The sequence below is a fragment of the Equus asinus genome, chromosome 2, assembly GCF_041296235.1.
Source record: "Equus asinus isolate D_3611 breed Donkey chromosome 2, EquAss-T2T_v2, whole genome shotgun sequence".
In the NCBI taxonomy this organism is placed as follows: Eukaryota; Metazoa; Chordata; class Mammalia; order Perissodactyla; family Equidae; genus Equus; species Equus asinus.
Genome location: NC_091791.1, coordinates 96356635 through 96367406, shown reverse-complemented (window position 1 = coordinate 96367406; position 10772 = coordinate 96356635). Strand labels below are relative to the sequence as shown.

General features: G+C 41.5%; 1 long non-coding RNA gene across 1 annotated transcript in view; it reads right to left on the bottom strand.

The window, feature by feature from the left end:
* Positions 1 to 462: 462 nt before the first annotated feature.
* Positions 463 to 10772, bottom strand: part of LOC123281326 (uncharacterized) — a 47566-nt gene continuing 37256 nt past the window's right edge. The window contains exons 5-7 of the long non-coding RNA XR_006520744.2: positions 10379 to 10540; positions 8360 to 8509; positions 463 to 6816 (exon numbers count right to left, since the gene is read on the bottom strand). This is a non-coding gene — a long non-coding RNA (uncharacterized lncRNA). The remainder of the gene's footprint in view (positions 6817 to 8359; positions 8510 to 10378; positions 10541 to 10772) is intronic.

Below are 10772 nucleotides of genomic sequence, written 5' to 3'. Positions count from 1 at the left end.
TTGTCTCCAAAACGATGGTAAGAAATAGAAACCTTCGCTCTCCCCCTGTGCCTTCCTACTCTGAAGGATTCCCTAGGCAACCAGTTCACATGAGAGGCTCAAATCCAGCCTATGTGCACAGATTTGCCGTTTAGACAGGCAACGAAATGAAAGGATCTGAGAGCAGGGATGGGTACAGACAGTGGCTACGGCCACACCGAGTTTCACACAGAGAATGTGTGCTGGACGTCTTCCATTTCCTCTTCCAGATCCCACTTCCCACCGTTCTCCACCTCACTCTGCAACCCAGTCATCTCTTCTGTGTGGACCACGTCAACAAGCTCCCTGCCTTTTCACTTCTGGTTAGACCCAACCAACGGAAAGCACCAGCAGGCGACCAGAAGAAAGGAGGAGAGCGTAGTCAAAATAATTGTCTGTCAAAGATAAACCAAACTGGACACTAGTTGAAGCTGTAGGGGCAGATTTTATTCAGCGACAACCATTGCAACAGGGAAGAGAGTCTGTCGTGAAATGACTTCACCAAAACACAAGGCAGGAGAGTGTTAAACGGCTGGGAGGTGCTGGGAAAAGGTATGAAAGGGCGAAAAGGAAGGTTTGGTCCATCCGGGTTTGCTTACTGGCACTTATCAAAGTTAAGCTCTGACCCTCCACAGGGACTGGAAGGCAGGGGCCCGTGTCCAGGTGTTGGCTGGAACAAACAGTGAATTCTTCGGGCGGCTTGAGCTCTCCTAGGCAGGAGCTCAAGGGGCTGGAGCTGTCACTGCAGAGACATGACCTTGAGCTGTTAGAAACTATGCTCGTGTGTGTGTGTGTAAGTCTCTTAGCGCCGGGGTTGGGCAGGGTCCTCACGGGTCAAGAATTCTTTTGCAGTTCTGTCTGCCCCGACAGATCCCTTGCAGGATGGCCGCCTCCTGTGACAAAGGTTTCAGCTCCTGACAGGGAGCCTTCTCTGTGTAGCCCCTCCTCTCAGGGGGTCCTGGCAACACGCTTCCTCTTGCCTCTTCAGGTGTAGGGGTGGGTAGTGGTACTCGATATTAATACTCTTCTTACGGTTTTCCTCTGCTGTGCCCGCACTTCTGTGGAGTCATTTAAGAATGTGTAGTAGCCGCTGTTCTCGGCGTTCGGCTCATACCCCTTGGTGCTCTGGTTGACCTCCAACAGCCCATACCTGCATGCTGATCCTGCGAACTTTCTTCTAGAACCTCGGAAGGCTGCCTTCCCCATCACTGTGGCTGCCAGAAGTGCTGGGGCGTTAACCTTCCTCGTTGCTGGGCAGATCTCAACCAATGACTCTCAAGAGTTGGTGAATAAAGACCCCAGCTCCCTCGTCCTTGAGTGGGATCATTCTAATGCATGTGTTTCTTACTATTTTACTGTTTTCCTGTGTAATTAACTATGATCCGTTGTCTCTGTCATTGTATCTATGTCACTGCATCTGTTAACCTGCATGGAAAACTACCCACGACTTAGAGACTTGAAATAATAACCTTTGATTTGCTCGTGGTTCTGTGGGTCAGCAATTTTCACTGGGCTTACCCGCGTGGTTCTCTTGATCTTGTCTGGGACCACTCATCTGACCACAGTCACTTGGAGGATCAAGCAGTAGCAGGTTGCTCACGGGTCCTCAGCTGGAGCGGCTCATTTCTGCTCCTCGTGGTCTCGTCCTCCAGGAGGCCGGTGTGGGCTTCTTCATGAGGCTTCTTCCTCTGGGTATTTCCAAGAGAGCAGGAGAAGAAACAGCAAGAGCTCTTGAGGGCTAGTCCCAGCATCACTTCCACTGTGTTCTGTTGGTCAAACCGAGTCATAAGGCCAGCCCAGACTCAAGGGATGGGGAAACGGACTCCACCTCTCGATTGGGTTGCTCCTGAGAATTCGTGGCCATTTTTACTTTACCTCACCCGTGAGGATAGTCGCTTTCCCTCCCTCGATTGCACCCTCATTTCCCTACTGGGGTCCTCTTCACCTCCCAAGTAAACATTTGCACTAAAATTCTTGTCTAGATGAATCCAACTTAAGATAAAACCCTCCTAAAATTACCTTAACTTGAGTATTGGATTTATTTATTGCTGATACAGAATGGTATTAAATATCATTCTGTAACTTAACTCAAGACTAAACCAGAATTAGAACCATGACATCACTAGTCCACTGATTTTTTTAGATTCAACAATATACCAAGGGGCTTGAAAAAGGCACAGGGTGGCCAAAATCCAGAACACTGACAATAACAAATACTGATGAGGATGTGGACCGACGGGAACTCTCACTGCTGATGGGAATGCAAAATGGTGCAGACACTTTGGAAGACAATTTGGTGGTTTCTTACAATACTAAACATGTCTTATTGCACAATCCAGTAATTGTGCTTCTTGGCTTATTTACTGAAAGAAGTTGAAAATTTATGTCCACACAAAAACATGCACATGGGTGTTTATAGCAACTTTATTCCTAACTGCCAAAACTTGGAAGCAACCAAGATGCCCTTCAGTGAATGAATGCGTAAATAAATTACGGTCCATCCAGACAGTGGAATATTATTCAGTGCTAAAAAGGAATGAGTTATCAAGCCATGAAAATACGTGGAGGAAACTTAAATGCATATTATTAACTGAAAAAAGCCAATTTGAAAAGGCTACATACATACTGTATGATTCCAACTCTATGACATTCTCAAAAAAGCAAAACCATAGAGACAGTGAAGAGATCAGTGGTTGCCAGGGGCTGAGGGGGAAGAAGGGATGAATAGATGGAACACAGGATTTTTAGGGCAGTGAGACTACTCTGTATGACACTATAATGGTGGATCCGTGTCATTACATGTTTATCCAAACCTGTAGACTATACACCACCCAGAATGAAGTCTAATGTAAGCTACAGATTTTAAGTGACAATGATGTATCAATGTAGGCTCATCAATCGTAATGAACGTACCACCCTAATGGGGGATGTTGATAATGGGGGAGGCTATGCATGTGTGGGGGCAGGAGGTATGTGGGAAATCCCTGCACTTTCCACTTGACTTTACTATAAATCTAAAACTTGTCTAATAAATAGAGTTCATTAAAAGTGAAAAAAATGCACAGGGTTTTAGAAATCCCCACATAATATGCTGTCCCTAAGAGGCGAAGGTGTCTTATTATGAAAAATGTTACTAATGCTCACAGATATTTCTTGTTATTCTTCCCTTCCATTCACACAAGAGTGTGGTGCTCCCCACTCTTGAAGTTGAACACGGCCGTATGATGGACTCTCGCCAATGAAATGCGAGTGGAAGTGGGACAGATTACCTATACTTGCCTTGGGAAAGAGAGCAGAAAAGGATTTAAAATCCAATGCTCTGTGGCTTCTCCTTATTTCCCTTGGAACCTAGAAGAGTAAGTGCCTGGGCTCAAACTCAGTGGGAGAGCCCGAGAGATAATGCTCGTCTTGCAGAAGGCTGGGTGGTTTCGGTGTGGCTGGTGTCTTCCTGCTAAAGGAGCTCTTAGGGAATTTGGTACCAAAAGGATATTTAAAAGTGGAATGGATCAATAGTCAGGATCAAACGTTCCTCTCCAGGAGCCAAAGCTCAGCGGCAAGAACAATGAATTCCAGAGCATATGCAGTGGTTTCTAGGGGCAATCGATCAAAAATTGAATGGGGGCTGTCCAAGAACCTTCCAGATGAAAAGCCATCTAGATTAAACGTCTTTTAGTCCCTATTTTTATTACAGTTTGGATTTACTCCTCAAAATCCCCGAGAGCATGAATTTACGGTCTCCGGCAGGTGGCTTGTCCTATCTGTAGATAGTTCTGAGAGACGAACTGACTTTATTTTTGCCGTCTTCCTGCTCTCTGGCCGTACACAAAACAGAGGTGGGACTTCCTCACCTTGAGAGACGTCTCAGTGTTTTGATGACAGCGATTACGAGCGTCTCCTCCTTACACTTCGTTCTTTCTCATCTCAACCTTCTCATTGCCTTTAAATGTTCATTATGCCTATTAGTTACAAATTATACTATTTTTCCAGTGATCAACTTATGTAAGTAAGACAATGATATATTTTTATAAAAGTTTAAACAATAGAGCTGTATCTAGAATAAAATGCTAAAATCCCCTTTCATAATCCCCACCCCCCTCTTCCCATATTTCTCTTCTGAGGTAAACATTTTCCAACAGTTTGGTGTGTATCTTTCCAGATTTCATTCCACACGCGTACATTCCATATGTGCACACACACAGGATGTTGTAGCTTGTTCTTGTTTTCACACAAACGGAATTACAGTTCAGCTTTTATGTTTTCATTCATGGATGTATTTCCATTGAACACTAGTTTTAGAGATGTTGCTATAGCAGGACTTATAGAGACACCGCGTCCTATTTAAAGGCTGCAAAGTATCTCATAGTAGGGCTGCACCACCTGTGGGCAGCCATTTAAGTGCTTTTCCGTTTTCCACTATTGTAAACAATGCTAAAGGAAACATCTTTGCATATTCATCTTTGTGCATATGTTCAAATATTTCTTACAGGATAGATTCCTAGTAGCAGAATTAATTATTAGAAAGCTATAGAAACCTAACGTTTTACGGAGTCCATCTTAGCTTCCTCCTATTATTTCCACAGTCTTTATGCTGTGCTAAGTTGCAAACCCAGAAAGAGAACGCAAACAATCGTCCGTTTTCACACAACACCATATCTTGGCCTGAGGTGACTGATACAGATAATGGTAGTGGGAACAGGCTGCTACCAGTCCAACAGAGCAGAAGTTACACGGCATTGTCCTCGGGGCCAGACAGCGGTGAGCGATGTGTTGAGACTGAAGAGATGAGACTCACATTACTCAGTGGTGAAACGTGTGGTCAGACGGTTTCCCTGATGGCTTGGAAAGCAGGTAACATACCCAACGAGCTGATGACTTCAGGCAAAGAGACTGGAGAGCAGAATGCAGCAGCAGGTCTTCTTGTCATCGGCTGCATTTGACAAGGTACGAGAACAAAGAGAGGAAGTCACAAAAGGGATTGCCCGCTTAAAGAGATTGAAGGGTCTAGGGTCTAGAAACTCCAGGATTGCAAACTGAAACACACAGCTATTCCTTATCTCTAACCCTTTGAACAACAAAAACCGACTGATATCTAACCTCGTCCAGTAGCAATGAGCACACCTAGCACCCTGAGGCAGGGCGGTAAGAAGGACCCAACATCACTGGCGCAGCATTTCTGTAAAAATGCGTGAACTGAATGTAACTGTGACTGAACAATCAGACAGACCCAAACCGAGAGAGATTCAACAGAACAGCTGACCCCAGCTCTTTAAAAAATCAACGTCATTAACGACATTAAAGAAAGGACCCTAAGGACACATGAGAATTAAATGCAATCTGTGATCCTGGATTAGAAAAATAAAGAGCATTCTTGGTATAACTGGATGGATTTAAATATGGAGTATACATTAGATAAAAATCTTGCATCGATGTTAAATTATCTGAATTTGATCATTATACCATGGATATATAAAGTATGTCCTCATTGCATGCTGAGCTATTTAGGAGTATAACGTCACCCCTGCAACTTACTCTCTCAAATGGTTCAGCAACAGTGATGTGTGTGTGCACGTGTGTGTGTGTCTGAAGCTGGCAAGCAAAGAAGAAAAGTCTAAAAGAGAGAGAAAATGTGAATACTGCAAAATATTAATAGTTGGTGAATCTGGGGAAAGGATATAAGGGAATTTCTTATATTATTCTTACCACCTTTGTGTAAATCTGAAATTTTGCAAAAGAAAGGTTAAAAAAATACTAGACCTTGGAACAAGGTCACAATATCTTAGACCTGATGCTTCTTGTTAAAACCTCTGAAGAAGGAAGCACCTTATAAATGCGTAGGTTGGACATAACGACTTAAGGAAGCCAGAATAAGGACGTGGTTCCTCCACGAAAGTTCAATGTGCTCAAGCTAGTCATGTCTCAAAAATAATTCAGGGTGTCACTGTTGGCATATGGAGCTGACCAGAATCAAACAGATAAAAGCCAACTAAGTTTTTAGTGGGTGTTACTGTCATGGAGCCACCAGCCTTGACTGAAAGAATCTGACTGATCAAAACCCAGACCCAGTTATCGCCACAGCCCTCCACGAGCAGGAAGCAGGCAGGGAAAGATGCTCAGCCGCCAAGGACAGCTTATTCTTCAACGCTCTCTTCAGACGTGGTCAAGGAGAGAAACGGGAAAGCGAGGGCCTCCAGAGGACAGAGCTAAGAGGCTCCGAGGACAATGAACTGGGCTCAGACAAGGAATGTGCCCGCCCCAGAACGGGAAGTCCCTGCAATGTTGGCACAATATGATTTCAGAACCGCAGTGGAAGACGGCCTGCTCTGAGCTTCATTCTTCCGGAACGTGGCTGTTGACGGCGTCTCTTCCGTCCCTGTGTCACTACAGTTTGCTGAGTTCTGGATGCATAATGTGTCCCACCACTTCGCAGCTCTCGGTCAGGAGAAAGCACTAGAGGAAAAAACACCGCGAGAGTCTGAACGTGGAGCCCAGCGTAGCGAAGGCACGGGAGCGTCTCCCGGAGAGGGTGACGAGCAGATTTTGTGTGAGGAGGAGAGAAGACGAGTTTGAGGGGTGGTATTATCTTGAAGATATTTGCAGAGCCTTCTTGTAAGAAAATTGTGTATCCAGCCCACTGGTGTCAGGTTGGGCCGTGTGACTCCCTTTGGTAAGTGAAATGTGGGTGTGAGTGATGGATGCTCTTTCTGAATGGGAATTTTAGCAGCCATCATCCACTTTTCCAATTTCCCCTTTGCCTCTTCTGTGAGACCACAGTTTCCGAGGTTGAAGTGCTCTGTCAGCCTGAAATGCATAAAAAAGACACGGGACAGTCCCCAGCCAAATCATGACAGATAGGTAACTCAAGAGAGAAAGAAACTTTAGTGATTGTAAAACAGAGATTTTGAGGTTCGTGTTATCACAGAACAACTAGGCTGATTGACATGGGAATGATGATAATTAAAGCTTCTAATATCCTCAATTTATGAACGTCACATATAGATTAATTTTAGACTTTATTAGTTATTCATAGCATATTCTTAAGGATAACTATTAAAAATAGAAGTAAAGTATATAACATCCATTGCAGGAAGAAGAGTAAGAAATAAAATCATAATCAAATTAAAAATAAAGCCAAGAAAAAGGGAAAAAAAATCATAAAACAAAAATATGAGAAATAGAAAGAACAAAGTGGTAGAAAATGTCCAAATATATCAATATAGTGATAATAATGAGAAATGTAACGGATTAAACTCACCATTTAAAAAGCCAAGACTATCAGGTTGGATTAAATTAAGTAAAATTCAGTTGTAAGCTGTTTACAAACAGCACAACTAAAAGAAAGAAAAAAATTGGAAGTAAAAGGATGAAAAATGGTTTACCACACAATAATAAATCACAAGAAAGTCGTGGTAATTGCATGTAATACGGAAGTTAATCAGACAATATAGACCTTAAGACAAAGGTATTACTGGATAAGAGATGACCTATACGGTGAGGAAAGTTTTAATTCACAAGAATACACAACAGTTCCTAACATGTGTGTACCTAACAATATAGCCACAAAAATAGAAAGTAAAGATTGATAAAAATATTCTTCCTAAATACTCCTGGGTCAAAGAAGAAATAAAAATAGAAACTTAAAAATGCCTAAAACTGGGGCAGGCCCAGGGGCTTAGTGGTTAAGTTCACATGCTCCACTTCAGCAGCCCAGTGTTCGTGGGTTCGGATCCCAGGGGCAGACCTACACACAGCTCATCAAGCCGTGCTGTGGCAATGTCCACACACAAAATAGAGGAAGATTGGCACAGATGTTAGGTCAGGGCCAATCTTCCTTACTAAAAAAAAAAAAAAAAAAAAAAAAAGCCTAAAATCTGAATAACAATTAAAATACTACATTTCAACATGTGGAATAGAGTAATGGCTCTGTTTTGAGGCAAATTTATGATCTAAAATGTTAATTTTTGGAAAGAGGAAAGGATAAAAGTTAACAAAGCATAAACTTATAAAATTAGGAAAAAAACTGAATAAATGGAAAGAAAGTTAAACAAAACAAAAAGGATTATGAAAGCCAAAGGTTGATTCATTGAGAAATCTAATAAAATTGACACAATTCTGGTGATAATGACCAAGAAAACACAGGAAAGGCACAAATAAACAATGTTAGGAACAAAAACATTTATATTTAAAGGATTAAAAAATGAAATTCTCACCAATAAGGTTAAATCTTGGATAAAATGTGCAGATTCTTAAAAAAAAAATAATTTACAAAAACTGAAACCAAGAAGAAATAGAAAGACTGATAGTTCTTAATGCAATACAGAAACAGAATTGGTACTTAACTTACCACAAAGAGAATACCAGACCCAGATGTTTTCCAAGCAAGTCCCAGCTTTTTAAGGAAAGATTATTCCAACTTTATACAAACTATTGAAGAGAATTGACAAAGATAGAATATCCCCGATTCATTCTATGATGTTAGTGTAATGTTGGTACCCTGCAAAAAAGAATAGCATTTGAAAGAAATATTATAGGTAATTTTATACTTAACTATAGATGCAAAAATTCTAAACAAAATACCGGCAAACTGAATTCAGCAACAGAGAAAAAGATTATAATGGGAGAGTTGGGTTATTCCAGTAATTTAAGTGATTTCACATTGGGAAAATCCATACATGTAAATGCGGAAGGAATGACACAATTAGAAAACCAGCACTGCGCAACTTGTGCTGAAGTAGCGGATCTGAGCCACATCGTCGACAGATGCTACAGCCACCAGGTGAAGGGCTGATGGAAGCGTGTAATGGAAGAAGGATGCTGACGCCCTCTGAGCCCGTGATCCATCTCAGCTTGCCTTAAAGCCAGTCAACAGGTTGCAGTCGGAGGTTGGTGGCACCACCTGGGAAGTGTCCTTCACAAAGCTGAACCTGAACCTGGAACCTTGCGTCTTAACTACAGGCGACAGGAAACGTGAGAGAGAAACAAGTTAAATGACCACACGAAGAAGCAATCGCCAAATCCCTGAGTTAGTTTCCGCAAGTCCGTGACATAAAGACAAGAAGGGAATATTTTTATAGACTTTTTAAAAAGCAGCAAAACAAAAGAAAAATTTCCTTCAGGTGCATTCTGAAATATTTTTGGGTGAAACGGCGTGACTTCTGCATTAACGCACTCAAACAGTGGGTGGGATGTCTGCTGGGGGAGGGAGTAACTGAAACACGGTGGACAAGCCATTGATACTGGCTGCCACTAGATGATGAACACATGGGGGTTCGTTATACCATCGTACTCTCATACATGTTTGGAAATTTTCATGACAAAAAGTGAAAAAACAAAGTTAATGTAGTTAACTAGAGAAACATTAAATAAGGGGAAAAATAAAAATATGATTACCTCGATAGACACCATAAATATTGACTAAAAGTCAACGTCCAAGCAGGATAAAAAAAATATCCTTAGCATACTAGGAATAAAAGGGATACTTTTTTTTTAACCTGTTAAAGGGTTTCTATTAAAAAAAAAAACCAACTATATCAAAATACCATACTTAATGCTAAAATGTTAGTAATCTCCTTAAAATAGGAACAAGATAAGGATGCCCATTATCACCACTTCTAATCAAAGTTTTATCCTATGTCCTAGTTGGACAAAAGATGTACTCACACACTTACATACCCGTGTGTACAATCAAACAAACAGATGGATAAATAGATAGCTTTTAAATTAAGGCAGAAGTAAGGAATTGGAAAGTAAGAAACAACACTATCATCATTTAGAAATCATGATTGTCTACACATAAAATCCCAAATAATGAGCAAATATATTGTTGGAATTGACACAAGGAGGTTTATCAAAATGGGCAAAAGATCAATATACAGTCATTGCAGATTCCATAGACCACAACAATTTAAAAGTGTGATTTTAAAATACCATCTGTAATAGCAATATATACATATACCTCTCCCAGGAATAAATTTAATAAGATACGTGCAAGACTTATATGAAAATATTTATTAAATTCTACTGAAAGACATTAAAAGTGACCATGTTCCTATCCCGTCTTCATGGATACAAAGTTTCAATATCACAAAGATGTCAATTCTCCCCAAATTAATCTATAGATTTAATACAATTACAATCTAAACATCAATAGGATTCTTTCCAGAGCTTGTCAAGCTGATTCTAAAAGTATTCAGTCCCAGGAATCGAGCCCGAATAGAGAATAAAGTGGGGGAAATTGCCACACCAGATCAAAGACCTATAAAGCTACAGTCATGTGATGTAGGCACAGGGACAGAAAAACTGACCATCTGACCTAATGGTGAAACCAGAAACAAAGTCACATACGGGCTAATTTGATACATACCTGAGGTGCATCGCAGTGACAGATAGAAATGGCGAGCAATAGGATCTATTGGAGTCTATGAGGAAGGCATTTGGTGTAAATCGAAGTCAGCCTGACTTTGTTTTTCCAGAAGGGCCTGACGTCGCCGCTGAACATGCATCATAGATCTGCTTTAAACATTTCCTATGGCAAGAACAAATGCCCTTAAGATAAAGTTGCAACATCCCCCCACATTGGCATTTCCTTAAGGATAAGCATCTCTCCTTAGGCTAGGAACTGATGGCTGTGCTCACCTTTGACCACCCAGCTCATCTGTGACCACCCAGCTCAAGACAACAGACCTGCCACCCTACTGTGTCCACAGAAACAGCAGACCTACTACCTGCTGTGTCCATCCATCACTGTGCCGACAGAG